Source organism: Lycium ferocissimum, unplaced genomic scaffold (genome assembly GCF_029784015.1).
Source record: "Lycium ferocissimum isolate CSIRO_LF1 unplaced genomic scaffold, AGI_CSIRO_Lferr_CH_V1 ctg673, whole genome shotgun sequence".
Taxonomy (NCBI): Eukaryota; Viridiplantae; Streptophyta; class Magnoliopsida; order Solanales; family Solanaceae; genus Lycium; species Lycium ferocissimum.
This window is the reverse complement of record NW_026726477.1, coordinates 172271-188451: the sequence shown is the minus strand read 5'-3', so window position 1 is coordinate 188451 and position 16181 is coordinate 172271.

Below are 16181 nucleotides of genomic sequence, written 5' to 3'. Positions count from 1 at the left end.
CCCCATTTATTCTGTAATAGGAAAGGGTTTGCCAGAGTAAGTCAGCCATAAAGCCCACTGGACCAAGATCAAAGGCCCATAACGTCCAAACCTTTAGAACAAAGGATCAAAAGTACTCAAGCTTTAATATATGACTTAATGTGCTATGTGCTCTTTAAATATCAATATGTGATATTTTGCCTTTATACTTTATGTCAAGTAACTAACTTTGTCTACCGTTGAGTTATTCTTATCTTATAGAACGAGGTCGATTAGCAGAGTACCGAAAACTGGCATACTTCACTAGATCCAAAGCCGCATTAGCATCCCTCCCAGATAAAGGAAAAGAAAAGATGACAGGTACACCCAAAAATGGAAATGAGCTCGCTCTCCATGACGGAGATGCCGAAGACCCACAAGAAGTATCATCTCAAGAAGATGTGATCGCAACATTACTAACTGCCGTCACGGCCCTCCAAGTAAAAGTGGCTAGGAATGAGGCAACCAATGAGGACAACGACACCTCAACGGAGGAAAGGAGGCCTCCTCCTCCACTCCCTTCACTGAGCTCCCCAATGCCCGATCACTTTCCTATATACCTACCAGGAATCATTCCATACCCACTAAGCTCCACCAACCCAAGCCACGGTGGTCCTTCTTACCGTACCCCACCACCAATAAAATACACTCAAATCCCAGGGACCACTCACTCTATCCCTCTTACCAGGTTCCTCAACCGATTTTCATCTATCCGGCAAACCAAGTACGTGATACAGCTCCACCAACTGGGCAGACCACCACTGCCCCACTCAACCATACCACCCACCAAGTATCATTCTTCACTCCCAACATCACAAATGAATTCTCCCCAGGGCATAAAGAGCTAGATCATTATGAAGAAATAGAGAAGGCTTTGAGAGTCGAACAAGATAAGCACAAGAAAGATATAAAGAAGAAGATGGAGGATTTGCTAGAAAAATCCAACAGGTCCGTAAGGAAGGCTACAGGTCTAAGATATGATGACCTGTGCATGCATCCAGATTTGGACTTACCAGAAGGGTTCAAAATCCCAAAATTCAAAATGTTTAACGGGACGAGGAATCCCAAGGCACACCTCCGATCTTCCTGTGACTAATTGGTCGGAGTAAAGAAAAATTAACCTCTAATTATATGACTATTCAATCATAGTTTGACTGGGAAAGCCGCTGAGTGGTTCACAACTCAAGATATGCGCTAATGGCTCACCTGGGAGGACATGGCAGAATCCTTCATAGAGAGATTTCACTTCAATGTCGAAATGGTACCCGACCGCTACTACCTTGAAAAGGTCAAGCAGAAGTCAACAGAAAACTATAGGGAGTTTGCCAGCAGGTGGAGGGCCGAGGCAGCCCGTGTACAACCACCGATGTGTGAGGGAGAGCTAGTCTTTGTATTCATCAGATCCAGGAGCTGGATTTCTATAATAGAATATTGTCCATGGCCGGGAAATCGTTTGCTGAGTTAGTCAAAATGGGAGAGACCATAGAAGATGGTCTCAAATCCAGGAAAATAGTTAGTGTCTTCAATAAGGCATCTGGACAAGCTACTGCAGGAATCTTCCGCAAGAAGAAAGAGGACGTGGTAAGCATATCCCACATTCCAAACCCAAGCCTAAAAGAACCGCAATCCTCCCACATAACTACACCCATCATAAATTACTCCACACCTACCTATAATCCAACACTTATATATTACGCACAACCAAGCTTCACTACCACTGTACCAGCTTACACGGCTCCGCCTAGTGTCTGTGTGTCCGCGTGTCCGCCCCCAAACCTATCACCAAACACCGCCACTACAAAACCCACCATAAGCATATCAACCACCCAAAATCAACCACCACCCCCAGTATACAATGCGCCATGTCCTGCTTTTGAGAGGAAGCCAGTAAGAGAATTCACAACACTTCTCGAGCCTAGGGGTCGGCTTTTCGAAGGCTATTAGCCACAGGCCTGATCCAAAAGGGTCCTCCAAAACCAAAGATGTTTAAAAATGCATATTCTACGGGGGATTCTAGACTTGTGCCTACCATTCAGGAGGAAATGGGCATAACACAGAACACTGTATAAATCTCAAGCATAAAATCCAGGATCTGATCGACGAAAGGGAAATCACTTTGGAAACCGCATCTCCTACTGTGAACACCTTGCCCATTACCTAATCATGGAAACAACAGAGTCCACATGATTGAGATGGACGAGGACTGGAAAGTTTGTAGAGCATTGGTCCCCAAAGCAGTCGAATCCCTGGAACAAATAGTAGCCTCCCTCACACTCCAGGGGTGCCTTAATTTCAAAGACTTGATCCCAAAGACGGGAGCCACAAAGCTACATCGAGGTTCAGGACTTTGGTCCCAGCACCCGTGGTAGCACAGGCAGCACAGTAGGTTGCAAATACCCCAAAAGAGCAAATCACGGTGCAAACAGCAATGGCTCAAGGCATGACCTGCTCAGGGAGATATCACACTCCTAGAGAGTTGGCTCAGAATGCTACATGAAAAGAAAATACCCAAAAGAGAGCAATAACGGAAGGAAAAGCTGAAGATTTCTGGCGGCACATGCAACCAAAAGACTACTCCATCGTTGAGCATTTGAAGAAGACACCGGCACAAATATCGATGTTGTCATTATTGGGCAGCTCCCCATCATACAGGCAGTCCCTCATGAGAGTGTTGGATGATGCACACGTACCAGCTGATACGAGCAATGAAGACTTGGCTGGATTGGTGACCCACATCATCGGGGAACACAAAATCTGCTTCTCAAAAGAGGAGTTGTCGACAGAATAAACCTCCCACAGCAAAGCTCATAACATCACCGTAGAGTGTCATGGCAAGACAATAAGGAGAGTGCTTGTGGACAACGGATCGGGCCTCAATATTTGCCCTATCACTACATTGACAAAGCTCGATTATGACATGAGCAAAATTCGATAGAGCAGGACGAACGTCAGAGGGTTTGATGGATCCCAAAGTGATTCCCTGGGAGAAGTAGATCTACAGATCCAAGTTGGGCCTGTCGCTTCCACAGCGGAATTCCAAGTCATGGCAATCACAGCCAACTATAACATGCTCTTGGGAAGACCCTGGATACACTCCGCCGGCGCAGTCCCATCAACTCTGTGTTAGGCCATAAAATTTAAATGGCAGGGACGAAAAATTATAGTTGCAGCTGAGAGGAATATTCAGAAGTATCCTTACAACATCATACCTGTGATCGAGAGGAGTCCCCACCTATCAAACTTTCATGTGGTACAATACGTTGGGGCCACCCATGCGGAAGAAGAGGTCGATAAACTTATGCCAGCAGTCTCCAGAATGATTGCTTCCACCATGTTGAGAAGTGGTTTTGAAACAGGAAGAGGCCTCGAAGGGATAACAGAGCCTGTGCCAATCCCAAAAGAAAATTACCACTTCGGTCTAGGGTATGCTCCCAATGAAGAAAACTCACAAAGGCTACCAAAAGAGAACCCAGAACAAGGAATCTACCTCTTCCGATTCTGGGTTTATACAAGTCATTTCCCAGAAAGATGCCGATACTGAATGGAGAAGAAATCGATGGGGGTCTCGATTCGCTGTTCCAAGAAGAGGGATGCTACGCGATCATTGAAGAGACCCAAGAGAAGCTCACCATACGTAGTCTGAGGCCAAGAGAGTGCTTGAACAATTGGACATCTGCTACCCTCTTGGCTTCTCGGTTGAAAGATGGATTTTCCTTAAAATCTTTTGCCAAAAGTGGAGATATTGGCTGAGGCCCGAATGATCGCCTTTTCTAAATTACTTCGTGATGTTTAAAAATGGAAATGGTCCGATGTTGTTCCGAACCAAGGACCACAGTTGTAATCAATTACTCTTGAATTAATGAAAAGCCTCGATCTACATAAAACTGCTACCTTTATCAGATAATATTAACAAAAAATTTCTAACTAACCACGCATAACGAACAATAATAAACCTAACTTTACGAGGAGTACGATGAAGCAACAATGATGCCAAAGAATTAGAAGATAAGAAGAAGTACGAATATGGATGAAACTGAGGTGATCAACCTCAGTGACGAATAGGATGTCACGGAGACACGAATCAGTGCTCACTTGGGAGCTCCACAGAAAAAAGAGTTCATAGCTCTGTTGAAGGAATATGTGGACGCCTTCACCTGATCATACGCAGATATGCCGGGATTGAGCACTGAAATAGTGTCCCACATATTATCCATCAAAGAGGGTTTTGCCCCGGTTAAGCAAAAGATGCAAGCATTTAAACCAGACATGAGTATCTGGATAAAGGACGAAGTAGAGAAACAAATCAAGTTTGGAATAGTGGAGGTGACGTCCTATCCCACTTGGGTGGCCAACATAGTGCCGGTACCCAAGAAGGACGGAAGATTCGAATCTGTGTGGACTACCGAGATCTCAACCGGGCCAGTCCAAAAGACAACTTTCCTCTCCCAAACATCCACATTCTAATAGACAACTGCACCATCAAATACTCATGAGCGAAGAAGATTCTAAAGGGTTCTTCTTGAACAAAGAAGTATTGTACAAAAGGACCCCTGACCTTGGGTTGCTCAGGTGTGTGGACACCAAAGAAGCTACGAAATTGCTAAAAGAGGTGCACGCAGGTCCGCATGAATGGATTCATCCTTGCTAAGAAAATCCTGAGGACAGGATATTACTAAATGACCAGAGAACACGACTCCTATAAATCCGTGCAGAAGTGCCATCAGTGTCAGATACACGGGTATCTGATCAAGGTTCCCCCCATAGAGTTACATGCGATGAGCTCCCCTTGACCGTTCGTGGCATAAGGAATGGATGTCATAGGACCCATCGAGCCTTCGGCCTCCAACGGACATCGTTTCATCTTAGTCGCCATTGACTACTTCACTAAATGGGTGGAAGCGACTTCCCACAAATCGGTGACCAAGAAAGTCGTGGCCGACTTCGTCAAAAACAATCTAATATGTCATTTCGGTGTGCCGGAATCCATCATCACAGACAATGGTGCCAATCTGAACAGCCATTTGATGAAGGACATCTGTGAGCAATTCAAGGTCACCCACAGAAACTCTACCGCTTACCGGCCACAGATGAATGGAGCCGTAGAGGCTGCCAACAAGAACATCAAAAGAATCCTGAGAAAAATGGTCGACAACTACAAGAATTGGCACGAGCAGTTGCCTTATGCTTTGTTGGGGTATTGTTAGGGTACAGAACGACTACCCGAACTTCCATTAGAGCAACCCCATACCTCCTTATTTACGGTACGAAAACGGTCATACCCAAAGAAGTGGAAATCCTTTCACTTAGGATCATCCCAGAGGCAGAGCTAAAAGATGTAGAATGGGTCAGAAATCGTTATGAACAACTGGCCATGATAGAGGAAAAGAGAATGGTGGCAGTATGCCATGGACAGCTGTACAGGCAAAGGATGTCTCGAGCCTTCAACAAGCGGGTCAAAACCCAACTTTTCCTGATCGGACAACTCGTGCTCAAGCGAGTCTTCCCTCACCAAGAGGAATATAAAGGAAAATTCGCACCAAACTGGCAAGGACCGTATATGGTCAAGAAAGTACTCTCAGGATAAGCCATAGTCCTAGCCGAGATGGACGGACAAGAGTGGCCTAAAGCCATCAATGCAGACGCGTTCAAGAGATACTACGTTTAGGATTCCATTTGCTTGTAATCGCATTATTATTTCCTTGTAATCGTACCTTTTGCTTGTAATCATACTTTGTAATAGAATAGAAAAAAAAAACAAATCATCTATGTAATGAACTACGCAATGACCTGACTTCCCCACAATGGGATACGTAGGCAGTCCATATCGGACCCGGTCACATTATTAGTAAAACCAAAACTCAATTATTTTATTCCGAACTACGTTCGACTTGAATTCCTGCTGCGACAGGATACGTAGGCGCTTTCGAGCTCGGTCGTCATAAAAGAAAGAAAAAAACCAAGAAACCCTTAGGAAACCTCAGAGACAATAAGGCAGAAAAATCAACAAGATCAAGCTTGTAAGGGTCAGCACAAGAATCAGCCAGCATCAACCCTACACTGGGGCAGAATTTTTTAGGGAACCTCAAAAATTCCTATCAGAAACAGTCAACGAGGAAAGAGACAAAGTAAAGCAATACACTGGGGCAGAATTTTTTAGGGAACCTCAAAAATTCCTACATAACAAGACAAAGCAAGGGTCACTCAGAGCAAATCCTAAAACTGGGGCAGAATTTTTGAGAAAGATCTCAAAAATTCTACCAGTGCAAAAGTCAGCAATCATACCTCCGGGAAGAATCGAAAAACCTCGTTCGAAGAAAACACACATCATGACACATAAAAACGAAACAAACATTTATTTTAAGGAAAAAAAAACAACGTGCATTTTATAAAAAATTTACTCTGAATTTTCAAAAAAAAAAAAATAGCATAATTACATCCCAGAAACATCTCTCGAAATACCGAGCCCAAGAGGGTTCAAAGGAGCATCAAGAGGAGACACCAGATGGGAAGACAATGACGCTAATCGGCTTCTTAGGAAACTCACAATTTTTTTGTGGATGCAGGTTTTTTTTTTTACAGGACAGTGGGCACGCCACCAACCGGTTTACTCACAGCAAAGGCGAAAGGCAAAACTCAGCCCAGCAAAGAAGGACCAAAAAGGTCACAGCAAAAATGGGTGATAAAGACAAATCCGACGAAAAGGGTCACACAAAAGAGTGAACAACAAAGATATATCAGACCAAGAGGGTCACAATGAATGAGCATAAAGATATATACGACCAAAAGGGTCATGACAAGGACAAAAGGGCATATCCGACCACAAGGGTCAACAACCAATACAATGGACGAAAGAAAGATTATCCAGCCACAAGGGCCATATCTGTCATCTGCATGCCAAGAGGGCCATTCATTTATTTAATTGCCAAGAGGGCCATTCATACAAATTGCCAAGAGGGCCATTCATTCAAACAAACCAAAAGGGCCATTCATTCATATCAAACTTCCGAGAGGGCCATTCATACAAACTGCCGAGAGGGCCATTCATTCAAACAAGCCGAGAGGGCGATTCATACAAACAAGCCGAGAGGGCCATTCATATCAAATTGCCGAGAGGGCCATTCATACAAATAAGCCAAAAGGGCCATTCATATCAAATTTCCAAGAGGGCCATTCATACAAATTGCCGAGAGGGCCATTCATACAAACAACCAAGAGGGCCATTTCATACAAATCAGAGGACCATTCATTCATACAAACTACCGAGAGAGCCATTCATACAAATTGCCGAGAGGGCCATTCATTCAAACAAGCCAAAAGGGCCATTCATTCAAACAAGCCAAAAGGGCCATTCATGCAAATAGCCGAGAGGGCCATTTCATCTAAAATTTCATGAAGAATATCTGCATATTGTCAAATCTAGAAAAAAGGCACACAGCCACGCGCAAAAGGAGCCGGCTTGTCAACCGCATCCAACAAATTGCGGAGCAAACGTGGAACTTTTTCTTACGCAACCGGTCAAGATAGGGTGCCCATGAGAGTCAAGCTCTCCGGTCAGGATTTGAAAGCCATCCAATCTCAGACTCAGCCACAATTTGTCTTGTTTTATTTACTAAAAATCGCGACCGGTCGGACACACACCGGGAAATCTGAAGGTATTCCCGCATAAGGGACATACTCTTCTCCAGCAAGTCGAACTACATGTGACCTGATTCCCAGAGACCAGGGATATGTAGGCGGGCTCAAGACCAGAGAGTCGGTCACATTCTAACAGTCGTCCGGAGAAACCCCGGTCACAACAAGAGGATCTTAGGACTTTCCTTCCGAATCACTTAAAAGTCCTTAGTTGAGTCGAACTACAAGTGGCCTGAATTCTCATATAACCTGAGATATGTAGGAAACCCAAAAACTAGGGTCCGGCCACGTATGTGAAAATTGCATGAAGATAAAGGGTGAAATGAGTCGGGTCAGTCAAAAATTAGGGTTAGTCAAATTTCATTGCTCAGGGATGGTCCCGCCATCCCCGAACACCGAAGAGGTAGTTGTTGACACCTAATTTTTGACCTCCCGTAATTTATTTTAATCACTCAAAGTCCTTGAAAAATAAATAAAATGAGCTATGCACCTTGAAGGGTTTAAATAATTTTTATAAATTGTTTAAGTCAATATTTCACCCCTTTAAATTGGTAAAAGATTTTTATGACATCAAATTTATTTTAAAATTAATTGGTACTTTTTATGACATTTATGAGATACTTGTTAGATTTAATCAAAGAAAAAGGCATTTTGTTTAAAAATAATAATCATTTATTTAATTGTTTAAATTGTCAAAAATCAAAATTAGCAAATACTTTATTCCCTTCAATTCAAGGAGTTTGAGTAATTTAAATAATTAACCATTTCACCCCTTAATCTTTAATTTTGTATAATTGTGTAATTTGTCAAAATTATTTATAATTATCTATAAATGTTTTAATTAATCAATTAAGTGGTCATTATTGCAAATTGATTTTTAAAATTATTTGATTATTTTGTTATGGCCACAATTAATTTAACCAATTCATGGTTTAAGGAAATTGGGGTCATTTTTGTAAAATTAGCCTCTTAATGGCCTTAATTGAAATAACCAAATTCATTGGCTCAAATTAATTAAGGTCATTAATGCAATTTAATTTTAAAATCTGCTAATTAGGCCAAATATGGCCATAATTGAAATAACCAGTTAGATTAAAATCAATTAAGGCCAAATGTGGCCATAATTGAAATAATCAGTTGGATTAAAATCAATCAGGGCCATATTCGCAAAATTAAGCCCATTAACACAGTTGGCCATTTTTAAATTATTTTAATAGGTTAATTATGTCCTAATTTGTTTATAATTAAAATATTATTACCAATAATCAATTTTAATTTTTATCTGATTATTAAATTACCTATTTTTACTCTATATATACATATATATATATATATATATATATATATATATATATATATATATATATATATATACAAAAAAAAAAGAGGGCCAATCTTATTTTTAAGACTTGGACCGAGTCCAGCCCAAAACGGACCAAGACCCGGCCCAATCTTGATACAGATAAAGGGGTATATCCCCTCTTATTATTCATTCCAAACGACCCTCTTCTCCTCTTCTCCCTCTCTCTCTCTCTCTCTCTCTTTTCTCTTGCAAAAACCCTAGCCGCCGCCGCACTCTCCTCTCTCTCTCTCTCCCCCAAAAATGGAAAATCATTTGCAAGTGTAAGATGCACAACTTTTGCGCATTATTTACGTGCAATGAATTAATTCAAAGGCTATTTTTACCCAGATCTTTTCAAAATCGGTAATAGACCCTTTTTCTTTTGCTTTTTCTTTGAAATTGTTTAGTCAAAGTTGATTATTGCTATCTTATTTTGTTGTATTGTGTTCATTTTACTCGATTTCCATTGGTTGGGGGTGAATGGTTTGGATCGAGTCGAATAAGGCTCAGATCTGGCCATTCATTTGTTGTTAAGTCATTTTGAGCCATAGATTTGCTTTACAAGTTTATTTTCTGGGAAAGATTAGTTGTCCCACATCGGTACTTTGAGGGTTTGAACAATTTTTGGGGTTCTATTTAATAGAACCCCACCCTCACCATGAAAAAAGGTCAGAAAAAAATTGAAAAAACTAAAAGAGGCTAGAAACTTCGAATTCAAGCCTCTCAGTATAAAAATTTTAAAACTTTGACTTAAGTTGAGGTTTTTCTTAGTTCTAAAAATTTGTTTCTTACTTGTTTTGAGTTTGTTGTGGCTGAGTGTGGGTTTTGGAAGCACAAAAGGCTTTCAAGTTCAATCTTGACCACGACTGCACTTTAAAAAGGTAACATTTTATCCTTTTTGCTTATTTTTGTTATTTTTCAGTAGTTTTGTTATGTGATAATAATCTGTTTGATGTTTGTTTGTGGCTAGATTGTCTTGGGTACAATTAAGTAGTAATGTGTTGCTCTAAAAGTGATGCTTAAGGTTCATTAGATGTTTGGAAATAGAGATTACTTCCTTATTTTCAAAAAGTACATGCTTAACCTTAATATTGGTTGTTAATATGGACTGAATGTATGAGTCTAGATAATTTATTGATGTTGTTCTATAGATAGGGATGTACAGATTGTTGTGTGCTTTATTAGATGTTGAAGTTCCTGTTTGGCTGCTCAACCCTTAAACATGACAAAAATATGATTACATGATTCATAATAGTAACTTTAATGAACTTTTAGACTAATATTAATCCTATTTGAATGTAAGAGATTGTTGAGGTACTGTGGTGATTCATCTTGAATAGTTTAAGGTAGTACTAGCTTTCTTGATGAGACTGTGTAAATCTGAGTCTTTAATATGCTTTCCTAAGTCTATATACTTTGTCTATATCAATTAAATAGCATGAGTCATGATTAGGACAAGTAAAGGATCATGATTGAACTTAAACAAATCTTAAAGAATCTAGATACTTATAGGAGTTCTCATGATGTGGTTTAAAGCACTAGAGTAAGACTACCTGGGGTCTGATTACATTTGAATAGGTCTAAGTCTACCTTAGTCGGTTTATGTATGCTTGTATTGGTTTAAAAAATGACCTTGACTAGTTGTACCTTATATATTGAATGTAGGTATATAACAAATAGAACTCTAGAATATGACATAGAAGTTCTAAAAAATGAAGGTTGGGATTAAGGTTTATTTATTTGGTAGCATGTTCCCAAATGATCCATTAGAAGCTAGTGTAGGTTTTAAAAGTTGTAAAATCATCTAAAATGAGTCGGACACTAGATACAACTAGGACGATTATGTGCTACAATTGGTCATTTAAAGCAAAATTTAGTCTGGACTTTTATGTCATCAGACCCTTCCCTTTATGTCTGGTTCATGTTTGAGTTTTCAAAATGGATCTGCTGAGGTTTAAAAGAATAATTGAGTCCTAATATGCACTTTGACTGTTAAAAATGATTGACCAATCAGTGAAAAGGAGCTATCTGAGTCTAAGGGTTGGTGTTCAGTCTAAACTTAAGCTCATAATGTAAGATGTTCAAATCTTTTCAAAGTGGTAATGTCTAAAAAGAATTCAAAATAGTTTGCATAGTTGAGACCATAGACTGAGTTGATTAAAATTGTTAACTTGTATGGTCAACTATGTGTTTAGATGGGATTTAATTTAAAGGCAGTGTCAAACTAGTTTTAATCACAAGGTTTTGGTGGTTGCCATTAGGTATGAGGATGAGGTAAAGGGTTGAAGTTACCTTGGAAGAGTAAAGGGTGAGCTTAGGCATGAAATGGAGGTAGTGACCAGTGGGGCCTTTGTTCCCTTTTTACTGAAAGCAAGATTCAGGAGAGGGATGGGGAGGTGATGACCTCACCCTACCCTGTTTCTCTTTCAGGACCCTGAGGTTTCCTTTTCTCCTGAACCTTATTCCCATGGCTGTGGGATTCACAGGGACCTTATATTTGGTTATAAGTAGTTTACCATGCCTGGGAGGGAACCTTTGAGAGTTATGCTATTAAAACCAAGTTAAAACAAAGTGTGAGGGTCTGTCACATTTTCTACCATAATTAAGGGATTAAAAACTGCTATTAACTAAGTTCTGGGAGTAAGTTATCTATCAGGACCTAGATCCATGTTTCAGAGTTCAACTTGCTTGCTTCATGTTTGTTTAAGAATGGATATGTTCAATAAAACCTGCATGGTGTATTTATGCCTAGATTGTCTATGTGGTGGTTCTAGCTATAGTTTGAATCTAGGAAGAGGACATTTTAGTTAACATAAGGTTGGTGAGAATCCTTACTCTTGAACCTGAACTGTTGCATTCATACTTTAATGTGCATTATAGTGTAATTTGGATTGAAAAGGTAAAGTTGTACTCTGTTTAATAAGGTTTGTCTCTATACTGTTGGTGTGTTTAAAATCTTATCATGTTTAGAACTATGGGATGAAATAACTGAATATTGAGTCTGTGTCAAAAATGAAATAGTGATAAGTTGTAATTGGTTTAATGTTATTGTTGGAGGATGTTGTGAGTACTCTTAAAATAGTTTGAACCACTTGGCATAGGGTGGTCTTTTTAAGACACCTCAAGAGTGGGTAGGGAAGAGTCAAGCTTAGCTTGACTCATAGTACCTAACCTCCAAATGAGGGGTGTCATGACACAGCCTATGGACCATGGGGGCATTCCTGTCATGAGGGTGCATTGGTCTTCCTTAAATCTCACCATTTTATCAAAGGTTGGAAATAGAAAAGGGTGGGAAAAGTTAACTTGTTTAAATGTCTAAAGGAACTTAGGAAATTAGGAAAAAGAAACTGGTTGTTTCAATAGGGTGATTTTTGCTTTCTTTCTAAGGGAAATGGACTAGTTTAAGGCTGTTGATAATAAGTGTCATTTTAGGAGTTTAAAAAAAATCCTCAGTTGCAAAGAGTTGTGTTTAAAACCTTATGCCATTCTTTTTTCTGTAAGACTTGGCGACATGCATTGCTCATTTCCTTTTTTTTTTTAGTCAAGTGGCAATTCACATGAAATCTTGATGTGCACATGCTCTTACTACTATTTGACTGAAACAAAGGTTCATTTATGTGGGTTTTCCTAAGAATATAAATTTGCAGAGTCTCAATTCATTTAATGTTGTTTTAGTTCAGATTTTTTGGTGTTCCAACCCTTTTTTGGTGATTATAAGATTATAGGATTTTCTCTTTACCCGCATCTCTCTCTTGTGTTTGTTAATTGTATTAATTATTTCTCACACTTGCTACTATGAGGTCTGCTAACATGTGAAGCTGGTGAATCATTTATTTGACATGTATAAGAGTTAAGTTAGACTTAAAATAGCTTTAGTTTTATCTTTGAACACTATTCCGAGGAATAAGGATTAATTAGGTGAATGAAATGTTCTGGAGGCTTAAAGTTAAACATATAGAGTATGAATATGCACAGAATATGCATAGGCTAATGAAAAGGAAGAGGAATATACATATGGTATACACTTGGTACACACATCACATGTGCATATCATAAGTATACCATGTGTATATAAGGGAACAGGCTTAGTTATAGGCAGCATGCATACATGAATAAAAGAGATAGAAATTTCACCTAAGCTCTAAACTTTCAAATGGATTCTCTTTTAGAGGGCAGTTGGGCTTAGCCCAGCTCAGGATTAATTAGAAAAAGGAGCCAGTTTTCATTAAACCCCAAATACAAAGGAAAAAAGGATGGTTTTGTTTGTATCACCTATTGACTAAGTGTTTTGAAGCTGTTATGTTATTCTTATACATCATTGCATCACAATATCTGTCTCAGTCTCCTTGCCATGACTTTGAGTTTACTTTAGTTATTGTTTGTATTAAATTACTTCCCTATGTGATGATGCTTGTGCACAATTTTGGGGCTCTGATTGTATACTATGGCAACACTGGTTTGGGGAGTTGAGGTGGTTTGGGGGGATAGGTCTTAGCCATTCCCCGATGTCCAGCCATGCCTGGGGTTCATGAAACCCCTTGGAACTTGTGCGGCGTCGGGAATAAGAGTGGTGACAACCTTTTCCCTTTGTATGGCATGAGTTGCAATTCGGTGAAGCCAATAGTATATGATGAAGTCCTTTAATTGTGCACTTTGTAACAAATTTGATATACATGTATATATATGTGTGTATAACTATACAAGTGATAACAACTTGTGTCCTTTTTCCTTTCCCTCCTCTCGCCACATGGCCATTTGGGCCGAAGTCCAGCCACCTTGGCCCAATAGGGAAATTCCTTCGAAAATGTTAAAGTCCAAGAAGAGAAAAAGGAAGCTAATATTATTGAAGGCCCAGTCATGGGTGAGAATGACATGAAGGCCCAACCATGGGTAAAAATGGTTAACTAGGGGTTTGGTACACCCCTAGTCTATCCCTCCTCCTTTAAATTTTAGCATGTCAGTTTCTTTATTGATTAAAGTGTTGTATTTGTATGTTGTAAAACAAACTCACACTATTATTGGAATCATTTATGGTTTGAACTAGACATCTTAGGCAAACGGTACATATGTCGTTTAGTTCGACTTAGGTCCCGACACGATTTTTAAAACTCGGCATAGTATAAATGATTTTTTGAAAGGATAAAACGGCTAAGTAAATCAGTAAAAGAATGAGAAGGATTAGTCTATCTACTGAAAAATTGTTATCATTTTCCTAAGCGAAGAAAAAACCAAGTTTGACGTTTTTCCTTTTTTAAACAAAAGAACGTTTTCTTGTTTTAAACTCAGTTTTCCGAAAGGATTTCTTCTAAGTCCAGGCAAAAAAAATAACTTCCAAATTGCACATAAATATGGTATGCTTTTAAATGCCAGAAACGAGTTCTTTCTTTGGATTAAAAACCAAGTTATATATATATATAAAATATATTTTTATATATATATATATATATATATATACATACCAAACGCAAGTTTTTCTAAGCTAAGACCCAGTTGAAAAAATGGAAGTTTTGAGGTCTAGGGCCCAAACTGAAAATCACATTTTTAAGGTCCAACTTAACCAAAATTTTCAGAAAAGATGAGAGAAAACATGTTTTGGGCTGAGCCTAGTAGTTAAAGGAAGAAATGAAATTTTGGCCTGAAAAACCCAACAGACCTTAACTAATTTTTCCGAAAAAAGAACATAAATTTTGGCCAAAGCCCATGTCAAAAATGTTACTCTTATTTTACAGACCATTGGGCTTTAAGATAAAATTCCAGGACCAAAAGATAATTGGATTGTATAAACGAACCTCTTATAAATTGAATCCGTATAAACCATTTGTAAACATAAAGTTTTAGATAAGGACGTTCTAAAAACATATTAAACGGATTAACCCAGACCATGTATGAGTTAGGCATGGACAAAATTTATTTATCCCATACTTTAAATGAACTTTTTATCTTTACAAAAATTACTACTATCCTTATATATGAAAGGAACTAATTGTATCCGGATATTATAAATCCGAACCTAAATACCCTATATGTAAAGGGAATACATTCAATTCTTTTCAAAAAATGATATGCATAATGAAAAACTTTTACGGGAAATAAACACCAAATAAACAATTCATGCAAATACTCACACATTGGAATTCGAAGGTCAACTGTATAGCACGGATCCTTAATACTAGGGTGCCTAACACCTTCCCTAGGGGATCACCAAAACCCTTACCTGAACTTTGGATTAAGAAGGATTTTTCATGGTGTATGAATAAACCCTTTAAAACTGGTTTTCCTAATTTTCTAAAAATTAGGTGGCGACTCTTTTAAAACAAAGTCCTAAAGAGCACTAACGATTTCGAAGTAGCTTTTCCGAGCTCTAACCCTGCCCGTGAAAATGTGAACCGTTACACACATGACACCAATCTTGATTGTTTCCAACACTTGTTTCTTTATAAAAGACTTAGTATTTGGATAATGTTTTTTATCTCTTTATTTTTGGCTTAATTCAATTAAAGGAGTTGGTACTTGGTTTGTTTTGGCTTACCCATCAGGTGGAGAATAGGTGTCATCATGGCTATCATTTTTGGGTCGTGACAACCAGTGTCAATGCCTATTCCAAAAGTCATTTCAGGAGTAGAAACAGATTCTCTTTTGTGTCAACTTTAATGAATGTAATAGGTGTAACGGTTCGCATTTTCGCGGGCGGGGTTAGCCCTCGGAAAGTTACTTCGAAATCGTTGATGCTCTTTCGGACTTTGTTTGAAAAAGTCGCCAGGACTTTGTTTTAAAAGAGTCGCCACCTAATTTTTAGAAAATATAATATAAACATGCGTGGTGAGAGTAAAACATGAGATTAAATAATCATAAGTCTGAAAATATATAATAAATGCTGAGCCAATACTAGCTATACGACTCTAAGCATCTGACATGGCATAACTGAACTAATCTAGTCTATGAAACCTCTTACATGAGTCTCACTGCTAACTAAAATAAATATAAATAGAGATAAACCCCTGAATGAGATGGGGCTCACCAATTGCCGGTACGTGCAAAGTCCTAACGAGCTGATCCATCGTCCTGTAAACCTGCATCGTGAAATGCAGGCCCTCAGGCAAATAAAAGGAGACGTCAGTACATTCAAATTGTACTGGTATGTAAAGTAACTGAATGAAATAAGCATGGCACATGAAATAATAGAACTGAA